The 12224-nt window shown below is 41.6% G+C and overlaps 1 long non-coding RNA gene across 1 annotated transcript; it reads left to right on the plus strand.

The window, feature by feature from the left end:
• Nucleotides 1-181: 181 nt before the first annotated feature.
• LOC115598131 lies at nt 182-10761 on the plus strand. Its single transcript, XR_003987410.1, has 3 exons — nt 182-450; nt 9164-9316; nt 10247-10761. It is a non-coding gene; the product is annotated as an uncharacterized LOC115598131 (long non-coding RNA).
• Nucleotides 10762-12224: the final 1463 nt, after the last annotated feature.

Raw genomic sequence — 12224 nt, forward strand, 5'->3', positions numbered from 1 at the left:
GCGGCGCGCTCCTGCTGTCGCTGTGCCCGCCCCCACTGCCCGGCTCGGCTCGGCCCGGCCCGGCCCTGCCCTGCCTCGCCTCCTCCTCCCGCGGCGCGGAGGCGGCCTCTCTTACCCACAAGGCCCCGCTGCAAGCGGCGTCGCATAGCTAAGTGCTCACTCACAGCCTAACTATAACCCTGAGCTCAGCGGCCCGCAGCGGAGACCGGGCCGGGACCGGGACCAGGACCGGGACCTGCCCACCGTGTTCATCCCGGCCGCAGCAGCCGCCAGGGGACGTGCTGCTTCTCCGGCCTTCGAGGCAGCCACCGCGGGCAAGGCTTGGCGGTGGGGCCAGGCCTGAGCACAGCAGCCGGGGAGAGAAGCGGCTGTGTGGTATCTGAATGAATTTTGGCGGACACCTCCTGCCCGCCGAGCGTAAAACACCCCGAAAGAATAACAGGAGTTAGAGTGAGTGGGCAGCGTTTCAGGTAGAGTCACTGTACTCAGGGTACGCGTGAGAGAGGATGGAGAGCGAAAAGGTGAGAAACTGTGCCCACGGGACGTGCAGACCTCCCTCAGTCACCCCAAAAGAAGACGAACCACGGGCTGTGGTTACTGCTGGCCTGGCATTTTACAGCGGCGTTGGGATGCTGCTGATCAAACCTCAGCAAGATCCGAGATCAGGCTCTGGAGTGCCGCTGGTACCCGAGCTGTGCAGAGGTGGAGGATGGTGGGGATGCTCCGTGGGATAACGTAGTAAGGTTGTGGCTGATCTGTGGTTCTAGCAGGCCAGGGATGAGGCCAGCATTACTGGGCAGAGCGACAGAAACCATGCAAAGTTCCATTCATAGAAGTGGAGGGACCTCTGGGGGGAAAGGTTAACATTTTAGTGTGTTGACTTTCACAGCTGATAACTGGATGTCAGTGAGCTGATGTCAGAAAAAATAGGCCAATATTTTAACTTGAAAGGAAGAGAAGAGGGTGTCAAAGAGAAGTAAATGCGTGAGTCACTTGCATGGTTTTAAGTGAGATCACTGCAGTATTCTGAGTCAGGGCCATGGCGCTGAATAACCTCCAGCTCGAGGGAAGATCAAGTCTGAATATCAGCCCAAACCCCACAACTAGATTCTGTTTTACAGCCTGCTGAATCAAAATCCTTGAACCTGACAGAAACACACACACATGAATGTTGTGAAAAGTTAAGTCAGGAGTTGTGGCTCACTTCTGTCGCTGAACCACATTTAGGCATTTGTGAGTTTTCTAGATGAATTGGTGAAAACCTGGGAGGGGCACCAATTACTGTAGGACTACTTCATCTTGAAAACAGATTAGGATATACTTAGCTGCAACACAACCAAAAAAAAAAATCACATATTTTGCTTTACCGGTTTACTCTGTGACAAATAAGTAGGTGCAATAACTAGTAGGGTTGCTGTTGGGATTGGGATGTTGGTATTAGTAAATCATGAAGTTATATGGCCTGACAATCAAGAATTAAAAGCTAAAAATTTCCTAAAAGAAACATTTCTTACAATGCATCCCACTCATCAGCTCACTTATCGTAAGCAGCACAGTGGAAATGTTTTGCTTTTTTAAAGAAGGAATGTCAAATACGTTTTACAAAAGACCAAGTGTGGGCAGTATGTCTCCAGTGATCAATACAGAGCCCATGCCACATTTTGCTAATGTCAACAGGAATTTTGGTGTTGACTCCAATGAGCTTTGAGTTGAGACCCAGGTGATATGAAGATTTAAGCTCTCTCAGTTTCCCCTTGGCTATTGGCAAGCTGCTTCTCATTTCCTCATTTTTCTTATCTATAAAATAAGCTCTGTAATCTTTACTTTGTCTAGTTTATATAACTTAAGTGACATTGTTCAGTGACCATAACAAAGAAATTATTAAATTTCACATTTTTGCATTAAAAAAAAAAAAGATTGTGACTTCAAAAGCAAGTGTGTAGAAACAGTACCTTCTTGAAATTTAACCAAATAGTTCTGTTCCTCTGGCCTTCAGGACATATCTGTTTCCTGATGAAACAAGTTCTGCTCTGTTATAGGAACAAATTGGCAATGGCAGAGTCAGCTGAATTCCCTTTTGTACCAACACAAATCCTCAGCAAAATCATCAGCCAACATCTAAGAGCAAAAGCTTCATTGCTGGTTATAATGATTAAGTGGCAAAAAGAGCACCCAGAAAGTCATATCCTGACCTCAGTATTTGAGAAAAACCCTTTTAACATGTAATTTGAGCAAATTTTATATGAATGCCCTAAAGGAAATAGAATACCAACAGCTGTAGTCTTTTTACAGTTTTATCTTTTCTGCCTGTAGTGGCATATCACCTATCTCTAACAAAGACCATCTAAGGAAGACATGTTTTTACTTGGTCCCTGTATGGTAGTTTTGAAGTCCAGTCCACTGAATTGTTAAATGTTATTTACTATGTTTTTTAAGGCAAAGTCCAAGCCTTCCAGTATGCATGCTGCAGCTTTAAGCCTGAGTCCACAGTTGGATCCTTCATCTTCCTCTGCTCCTTAAAATCTCATTTAACTACTTACCTTTCTACAGTCCAAGTATGTCTGAGGTGTCCTGAGGCAGTTAGGAATTTGCAGTTTAAAATTTTCAGAACTGGCTGCATTTTTATGAGTAGATTTGTAAGAAGTTGATAAACTAGGATTCTTGGTTAAAATTCATCCGCTTCAGGTCATTCCTTTAGAGTATTCCATAGGGTTGAAGCCTTCTCAGGAAGAGGGATTTGGCTCTGGACATCAGGCATGCTTTAACTACTATCTATTGCAAAAGACAAAGAAGGAGGCAAACTACCCATCTGTGCATCTGTTTTAGGAGAAAAGGCTGCTATGTTTTAGCACTTGTTTTCTGGCTAGTTAAGGCTTTTGCAGATCCTCAGACTCCCAGACTCTGGCTGTATTGTATAGAGAGCATAAGAGCACTATTGACAGTAGAATTTGTTGTACTAATTGGTAGAGTCTCTAAAATTTAGGTTTAGCATCTCATTTGAATCTAGTCTGTTTTTGTGTTTCCATATGGGGAAATGGATGCCTAGAATTTTAAGTGATTTGCAGGTGATCTCATAGACTACGGACATGAATTGACTCTCATCCTGAATGAGAGAGAAGCAAATTGTGACAATGGAGTAAGAAGGATAAAAAAGCCAAGTAGTCCAAGTAAATACACAGTCTTTGAAAGATGCCCAAATTAAACCATGTCAAACTGCCAGTGGCAAAGATGCATGACTATCATCTTGTCCCCGCTGGGGCATCCAGGGTGGTGCACTGATCCTCACAGCTATTGTTGTGATGGAAATAGGACAAGAGGTGATTTTTTTAGATAATGAGGTCTCAAACCTTTGGAGGTTGTAGCGAAAGACTGTCATTTTACCTCCAGCAAATAACTTACATTTACTTCGGTAGCAGAAGGTTTTCTTTAGATTCATAAATATGAACAGGGACAGGAAGGAATATAAGGTTATTGTGGTTCGTTTGGTTTGATTTTTTAATTCTCCTTTTTCATGTGCCAGTGTTTAATCAGTCTAGGGGTTAATAAATTATCTTTTGGATTAAAAATAAACCCCTTTTCCTCATTTTAGGTTAATGAAAACAGATGGGAAGGAAGTTCCATGACTTCTGTATCTAGGAGATGTAAAAACACATATTTTTAAAGTCACAGAGTTGGCCACAATCGCAATTATTGTTCATTCTCTTATCCCAGCGTTGTCTTGGTGCAAATACTATAGCTAAGTAATGTCCACAACCCCCCAGTTTTTTTGTATTCTTTTATTTAATTAATGGTACAGCAACTGTTGCATTGCAACTGCTGGCTTTAAACACAAGCAGCTTTTCCAACCCCATCTATTTTCAGACCAGCCCTCAGTAAGAATGACACTACCACATCAATCACTAGCACAGGCCAGCTATAAAATTGCAAAACCTCTCAGCCATCTGTATAATTAAATGCAAGCCAGGGTAATCAAGCAAATGTTGAAGAAATTAACTTCATATAGTACACTTTATAGGTAAAGGCCTGCATCTACTGTTACTACTTGGGAAGGTATACATCTTTGTCTCCCATAGGTATGCCAGCTGTTGTTCCTTCCCACTCTTTCAAACAGCATTTATAGCTGATAAATGCAGAAATAGTAGCAGGTAATGTCTGTGCTGTGTGGAATTCGGTATCTTAAGCACAAATACCAGAGGATCAAGAAAAGGAGGTGTGAAACCAAAGTGGCTGAATAATGCTTGGGTGTGTCTTGATAATGCAGGACTCTTGGTCTCAGCCTTTCTTCTAGCTGGTTACATAATTCTCCCCAGGTAACTACCATTGCTTTTGTTAACAAGGTAGCTTTGGAGTTTCTTAGATGCACTGGGAGAACAGAAGTGGAACTGTGAAACTGGGTTAATTGAAACACATACGTGATGCTGATGTGCCAGATTCTCTGCTCTAAGTCCCAGGAGAAAACCTGAAGTGAGCATAGCTTGGTGAGTAAGGACAAAGTGACCTCCAGTTTTCTTTTGCTGCTTTCTGCATTCAGGCACTTAGGGCCCTGTGGTCAGTCCATTGGTGTAAGTCACAGCAGTTCAAGGGGCTGCTCTGGGTTATTGATTCCTTCCCATCATGCTGTCAGTAGGCTGCTTATATACCTTGCAGCAGAGGAGGGTTCCTGCCACTCATTTCTGCTGTGACCATTATCTCCAGCACTTCCTTTATGTTCCACACTGTAAAGGTTGCAAAAGTGAAAGCATGCAGGGTACAGAGCTGCTGGACCTGCACAAGTGCTGGCCATAGCTTCTCAAAGCTGTTTCTCTCTCCTTTTAATTCTGACAAAGGGGCTAAGGACTGGTTCAGTCCCATCACTTGCATGCCTGTATTCCATATCCATATGAACACCAGTATTTTCCAATACTTTATTCTGTATTTAAGATCAAACTTTTAAACACCCGCTTCCCAAAATAGAACCTCAAGTCCAGAAATGAGCAAATAGACTCCTAATAGAAAACCTGAGGAGAATCAGACATGTTAGAAAACAGTGCCCAGTGGCATACTGAACAAAACTTGTCAGAAATGTGCCCAAAGTCCTAGGTTTTCCCAGAGGATACATAATCTGTACCAGTGTGTCCATCCTGATCTGATCCAGAATTCTTTAGCAGAGAAACCATGTAGTTACTCTCCATCCTGTCACAATTCATGGTGCATATTCTACCTCCAATAAATAAGAATGAAGTTCTTAGCCACTTAGTCTTTCAGGTTTGTGTGTGGCTTTGCCTCTTTAAGGATGCATTCTGCTGAAGCAGTCTTAAAGGAGTAAAAATGCATTAAAAACGAAAAAGAGGCCAGGAAGCAAAGGCTCTCAACCCTACCGGTAAGAGTGCACAGCAGGATGGAGGCAGAAAGGTAGATAGCAAAGTTGACAGACAGCTGTTGAGTTTTTTTGGACTGTGATCTTGGATTTTAGATTTGAGAACCATTGTAGGCATCTAATAAATCCTTCTTTTGATCTGGCCTTTAGCAGTATGTCTGCAGGAACTGGCTTGGAAAGTGACAGCAAAACCCTGGGCACCAAACACTCCTTGCAATTAGGGGGAAATGCCAATAGAAGATGACGTGTATAGAACAGGCTAAATAAAGATGATTATTGCTGTAGTTCTGTGTGCATCTCTGAATGCCCATATTATGTGTCTCCATATTAGCACTGTCACTCCTACAATATGCTTTTCATCCAGACTTACTGCTGGTAACTGTGGGGAAAGCAAGGCAGGGTACCCAATACTGGGGTGTAAAAAAGTACGATTGCTGTGCCTGCTCTTGGGGAACTTGCAGGGGCTGTGAAATAGAAATAACAACAATTGGGAGTGCACTAGTGAAGATGTAGCTTTGCAGATAAGGGTTAATACTCTTGGAGAAAATATGTCATGTTGTATTTAAACGACATCAGGGTCTGTCAGCAAAGTAAACATTCAGCACAGATCGAGAAAGGAAAAGGGAAAGGGAAGATAGAGTAGAGAAAGAGAAAGGAGAGAGGGAAGGGGGGAGGGAGGAAGGAAGCCATATTTCTACTTCATTTTTTTAAAAAAATGGGTTTTCAATTTCCCCTCATTTTGTCTAACAAGGACAGTCTTGCTTAACAACTGTTATTGCCAGACTTTTCTTTCAGATGGTCAGTGGGACAACAGTGTGAAGAGGGTAGAATAGAGATAATCTCAGTTTTGCCCCTGCCTGAATGAATACTTCATCTTAGACTTTTGTGATTGGTGTTGATATTGAAACAAAAGTGATAAGCAAAATTGGGATATGAAAATGAAAATTCCCATTTAAGTGGTTGTTACAACCAAACTGGAAGAAAAATGTAGAAGATTATCTGATTGGGATCAGATAAACATCCGAAGTCTGAAATTACTAAAACTACCTCACTTTCAAGAACAAGTGTTTTTCACATGAACTGCTATTGCCAGGATGATACAATATGATTGAAAATAATAAGTATAGGTCTGATGGCTATCAGACTCCTGTGACCTCACTACCATGCAATGCTTAAAACATTTCCAGCAAATGACAGAGATATGGAAGAAACTAGAAAACAGTCTAAATGTTTATCATGCCAGACTAATCACAGCTAAAAAATAACAGGAAAAAAAAAGTGCATCTGAATGCATTTACCTTGTTTTGATTGAGTAATTTGACGTGAGGCTGGAGTTAATGGGAATTATTAAGGGAACTTTTCATTTACATTCTTTGTAGGAGATCCATCTTTAAAACATTCTGGAGGGTAATGTACTATTCCTAAACTACAAATAAACTTACCATGGGTGGGACAGCAATGCCTTGTGGGGTGAAATGGGAGGGTTATTAGCTGAGTCCTTGAAGATCTGGATTAGTTGGAATTACAAGGGCCAGACTTGGTCCATCTTGTTTAATGTTTTGAAATTAGAAACTTTTTGTTTACCAGCATGAAATCAAGGAGTCTGCTGATGATGCTCACTGTTTGCAGAGTCAGAAGACAACATCAGTAAAGGGCTGAAGGTTGGGATATTGCTCAGAAGATCTAGATTCATCTCAGTGATGGAAATGGTAGAAATAGAATATAATAAAATGTTACACTGTATAGAGGGATGTGCCCTTGGGGACTAGTAAGAAATTCTGATATAACGTGGGAATTTTTCCTTTGGAAAGAGCCAAAGAGAAATACTTCAGGCTTCTATTAACTGACAGAAATGTGGAATTAAAAAGAGTAAATGGTATTGTAAAATTTAACAGATACTCAACTAAGATAGGGTAAACAGTCCCGAACAAATAGTGCCCTTCATCTGTATTGAAGGAGAGGACCTGAAAGTGAGAACTGGGCAGAGATAAAGGAACCAGGCAGCTTGTTTTATGAGGTGCTTGAATAACTCGATCTGTCAACTCCAGCAGAGGAGGGACTGAGGGTATCAGTGTTTGTAGGTACACCTAAGAAGTTAACACCAAGGAGACTCAGAGCTCTCTTGCATGTAAACTGGCCATGAATAGACTTAGATGGGAAATAAAGTTTCTAGCTAGAAATTACAAAAGTTTGGTACAACCTTCATCTGAGTAAAGGCAGCAGGAAATGAAGAACCCGCAGCAGCATCTGAGCTGTTTGAAAGAGCTTTGTGACCTGGTGAGCGGCATCACAGGCACTGGGCTCGGGAGCCCCCAGTGTTGTTTTCATTTCTTTGTTCTGTGGCTGCAGACACAACAGTCTTTAAGAAAGGTAGTGCTCCCTGAATGAAAGTGAAACCAAACTATTTCATGAGCAGTTGAAGACTTTCTGTAAGTTGCGTTGTTTGTTCAAACCCCTTAGTGAATATAATAAAAAACAGCAGAGTTTGGACATCACCAAACTGTCTGTTTTCCCTTGCTGAGAGAAAACAACCTTGAGGTATTCTTTTGCATGGGCCATTAAATGTTCTTATTGAACATGGTGTAGAATATTTGCTCTGTATGCTTGAAAGAAGAGAGACAATCTCATTTTTAATTTTTTTTTTTAATCTCATAACATAGAAATACTTAGAATAAGGAAATCCAACTTTTGTCCAAGAGAATTTGAAGCAGAATTCTACTTCTCAGGATCCTAGTAGAGGACTATGGATCCCTGAAGTGGGAGAAAGAGGAAATTCTTCCTCATGTTGAAGCTGTTGCCCTGTACGAAGGCACTGACTTTATTGGGTCAGGGAGGAGGAGGAGCATGAGAATCATGGCTTCCAGTGCTGAGAACCAGTGCAATCCCTTGGGAGATGTGTCTCCATCCTTCTCTGGACAAAATCAAACTGGTCACAGGAAGGATTGAGCATAGCCTGCCTCAAAACAGCCTCTGCTAAGGAGGCTCTGCTACCTAAGTAAGTGCTCTGAAGTGCTCTGATCTGAGCTGCTGAGCTGTTGGGTAACTGGGGACTTTCCTCCAACAGAGTTTATCCCCTCTTTTTTTTTTTCTACTTTTTTCTTTTACTTTTCTTTTTTACTTTTTTTTTCTTTTTTTTTTGTTCCCCCAGCAAAAACTACTTGGTGGATTTGAAGAAAATAGTTTAGATATGCCTAAAAACACATTTTCCAGGTAATTAATAAATAGAACATCCAACTCTAACTCTTACCACTTTTAATATTTATGCTGCCTCTTTTCAACCTAATTAAAACACATTTTTAATCTTAAGTGTGAAAGTTCAACCCACCTACCCAGCCAAGGTAATAAATTAGGGTGCATTAATTATGGTGTTTGGTGCATGAGTCTATTAGAGCACTTACAACTTATGCTTATTTCTTAAACCTACCAATTTTTTTTTTTTTTTTTTTTTTGCCCTGTCCCTTTTATCCAGTCAATTCCAACTGCTGGTGTTTGGAGGAAGGGAGAATCCTCACTATTATTTCTTATCCTTTTCTAGTCAACTAACCTGGAATTAATAAAAAAAGTACTTTTATCACTGTTGATAGTTTGCAAGTCTTGTAACTTATTGATAGTTTAGAATATGCCATTCCACAAGGTAAAAACTAAGCCATAGGGAACAAACAACAACAACAAAGTGGAATTGATAAAAGTATAGGAAATGTTTTAGTAAAACAGAATTCCAGCTCAGAACCAAGTACTGGATGTGATGCTGCCTGCAGAAGACAGATTTCACTACAGAAAATAACAAAATCTGTGTTTTCTTTCCAGAATTTTCTGAGCAGCTAAGAGTTCCCCATAACAGATTCTGCAAGCAGGCAGGCAGCTGCATAGCCCACAGAACCAGGCAGCTGGGACCAACCCAACCCAGCCCAGCCCCGCTGAGCTGGCAAGACCTGGAAATCCTTGGACTGTCAAAACCAGGTGTGTGGGTCATGCTGGATGTGCTAAGGGGAAAGTAGTAGCTGGGGATGTGGGGAGAAGCCTTTTGCTTTCCACCAGATCAGAGTTTTATGATGGAAAGTGGCTTACATGGACTTCCTGACACACTGGAATTGCGTCTTAGCTTTCCAGGTCAGTAGTTTCCAAAAACTTCCCCTAGGCCATAGTGAGTGTCTTTACAATGTTTTCAACTGCTGTTTGCTGCCCAGTGTAATTTGTAGCTGGCCAGAAATGTGAGGTGATGGTTTGGTAACTCTGATGGAAGGGTGGGTGTAGACATCCCTCTAGTGGCCCTGCAGGCTCTGGGAAGCCAGGGAGCAGCTCTGCCCAGGCCCTGGCACAGCATGGACACAGGCACCTCTACCTGCTCCTCACGTAAGTGACTTAAGTCACAGACAGGGACCTGTCTGACACAACTGGATAAGAAATGGTTGGTAATTCTTCCCTCTGTTCCCCTTCACCAAAGTTGCCTTTGAAACTTTGCACCAGTTCAGGCTGTTCAGAGTGATTATTACTCTGACAAAAGGTTCTACCCATTTCAGTTCCTCTTTGGCCACTGTGAAAAGGATGACCTGGCAGATGAAAAAGGAGCTAGGAAAGGGCTAATAGCGTCTCCAAGCTTATTTAAATGTCAGATATTTAACTGAGAAAGAAAATAACTTTGTTGTTGTTGAAAAAAAACAACAACAAACAACTTTCACTGAAGATTAATTGTATGCTACAGGTTTTCCTGTCTCATCGTACAAAACTGATGGGTTACAACAGGAAAAAACAATATATGTAAAATAAACACAGGGAACATTTATTTGTACATTCAACCATTTTGGCTTTATGGTTGAAATTGTCAATAAGATGCTAATTTTGATGATGGTTTTTGAACACTGAATTTATTTTGCCATTCAATTTTTACAGAATATGCAGTAAAGACGGAGTGTCAGTAAGCCAGGCCAGGTCAAGGTCCATCAAGACAGCCAAGAGTTTTCCAGTGCTCTTTTCAGAGTATGGTCTCCTGGAACACCTGGGAAGATACAGCCCTGATGGTGATTGCTTCACACAGCACAACAAAAGTCTAAGGATTGTCCCCTGTCATTGTTGGGGTTTCTAGGATGAGCATCCTGTGGAGAGTCCTGGGGAAGCTGGAACACACTTAGGAGTCGTGGCAGAGCAGAATGGGCAGGAATTTGTAAAGGAGACCAGGGCAGTCATTATGCAAATGGATACAGCAGAGAGGAATGATTTGCCCAGAGGCAGCGAGCTGCCTGATGGCAGTGTCATGTGGTGTTGAAAGGATTTATGGGTTTATATGTAAGTAAAACTGTCCTTAGAGGACAGCCCACACTGAGATTCTCTCTGTAGTGAAACCCCAAATTTCATCCTTCTAATAATCACAGTTAAGTTCCTCAGTAATTTGTCTGAGTGTTACTGTTGTGAATCCATTATTACTTTTAAACTGGTATAATACCTATATAAAATATGGAAACGTAACAATTGAGTTCCAAGTGTAATTTAAATTTATTCATCTTACTAGTGTCCATTTCAAAGCTAGTGTTTGTTATCTGTTTGTTTGTTGATTTAGTTAAACTGATCAGAAGTGATTAACTGAATGAACAGGCACCCTCCTGGTCAGTTTTGTGAGGTTTTTTAATTTCAAAGGTGATAAAAACTTTTAAAATGGCATCAGGGGAATGTGTTTTTTCCTATCTGCAGCTGAATCCTTCTGCCTCTAAATCGTAAGTGCCATTTTGCTGACTTCCCTCCCTATCTCACAAAAATAGCTCCCACTTGTCAATTTAAGAAATGGTCAACTGGCTAATGACCAGCAGAGACAGCATGAATGCCTGAGAAGTTGTCAGGCGACATCTATGTAAACAACTATTGTCATGTTTTTATGTCTAGGCAACAACCTCAGAAACACAGCATACAGACAGTATCTAGTCAGCCTTCCAACCCCTTCTGTCCAACTAAAGCTGTCTGTATTTTCTCTGTGTATAGGAGAGCACTATTTTACAGATTGGGAATAAAATATATTTTCACGTGGCACATGCATGTTTTTAAGAATCTATGTAGTGATGATTTAGTGTCACAAATTTAATGCCTTTTTAAAAAGTAAGATTCCTGAGCTTCAATCTGCAGTAAATTTTTAATGTAGTCTGGAGTCTTTCAGAATGGAAGAAACACACAGTTAGTTAATAAATATACAGCAATCCATATTTTCCTTTTTGCTATTTGGTGGCCCAGGACTGTCAGTATTAGTGAAGTTCTGCAATTGCAAACAACTACTGGGAAGTTTCATTCAATCCTTTAGTGCCCAAATAATCAAAGAGTGTCTGGTCTTACTCAGGGCACCATCACAGCTGCTGTATGGTCAGGAAGATGTGGTCTGAATGCTCATGAGTCTCACCAGGGGAAAACGGTTTATTTGTTCAACATACGATTTATTTTCTGGACATTTGCGAACAGGAACACAGGCAGAGTAAAACCTAACAGATGAGTAGAGTGGAATTCTTTCTCAAATTTTCTTCCAGTATCCCAAAATACCTGTCCCATCAGCTTTGTGACACTTGGTTGCCATAAGCAACGACTGGAGACAACTTGCAGTCCTGTAAGGATGCATTGATGGGGAATTTGAATGGTCTGCCACCCACGGGGTGTACAGCTCCTTGCAAGGTAGCTGTTTGGTTTGCAATGGTTGGCACAGTCAGCAGGGCTGTATCAGCATTCAGGCACCAATAACCAATCGTTCAATGCCACCTCCTGCCTGGTTTCTGAACTGGCCAGGCATGTGAATCACAGAATCCTAGAATGGTTAGGCTAGGAAGGAACCTTAAAGATCATCAAGACCCAACCCCCCTGCAGGGGCAGGGACACCTCCCACTAGACCAGGTTGAAC

The sequence above is a fragment of the Calypte anna genome, chromosome 3, assembly GCF_003957555.1.
Source record: "Calypte anna isolate BGI_N300 chromosome 3, bCalAnn1_v1.p, whole genome shotgun sequence".
Classification (NCBI taxonomy): domain Eukaryota; kingdom Metazoa; phylum Chordata; class Aves; order Apodiformes; family Trochilidae; genus Calypte; species Calypte anna.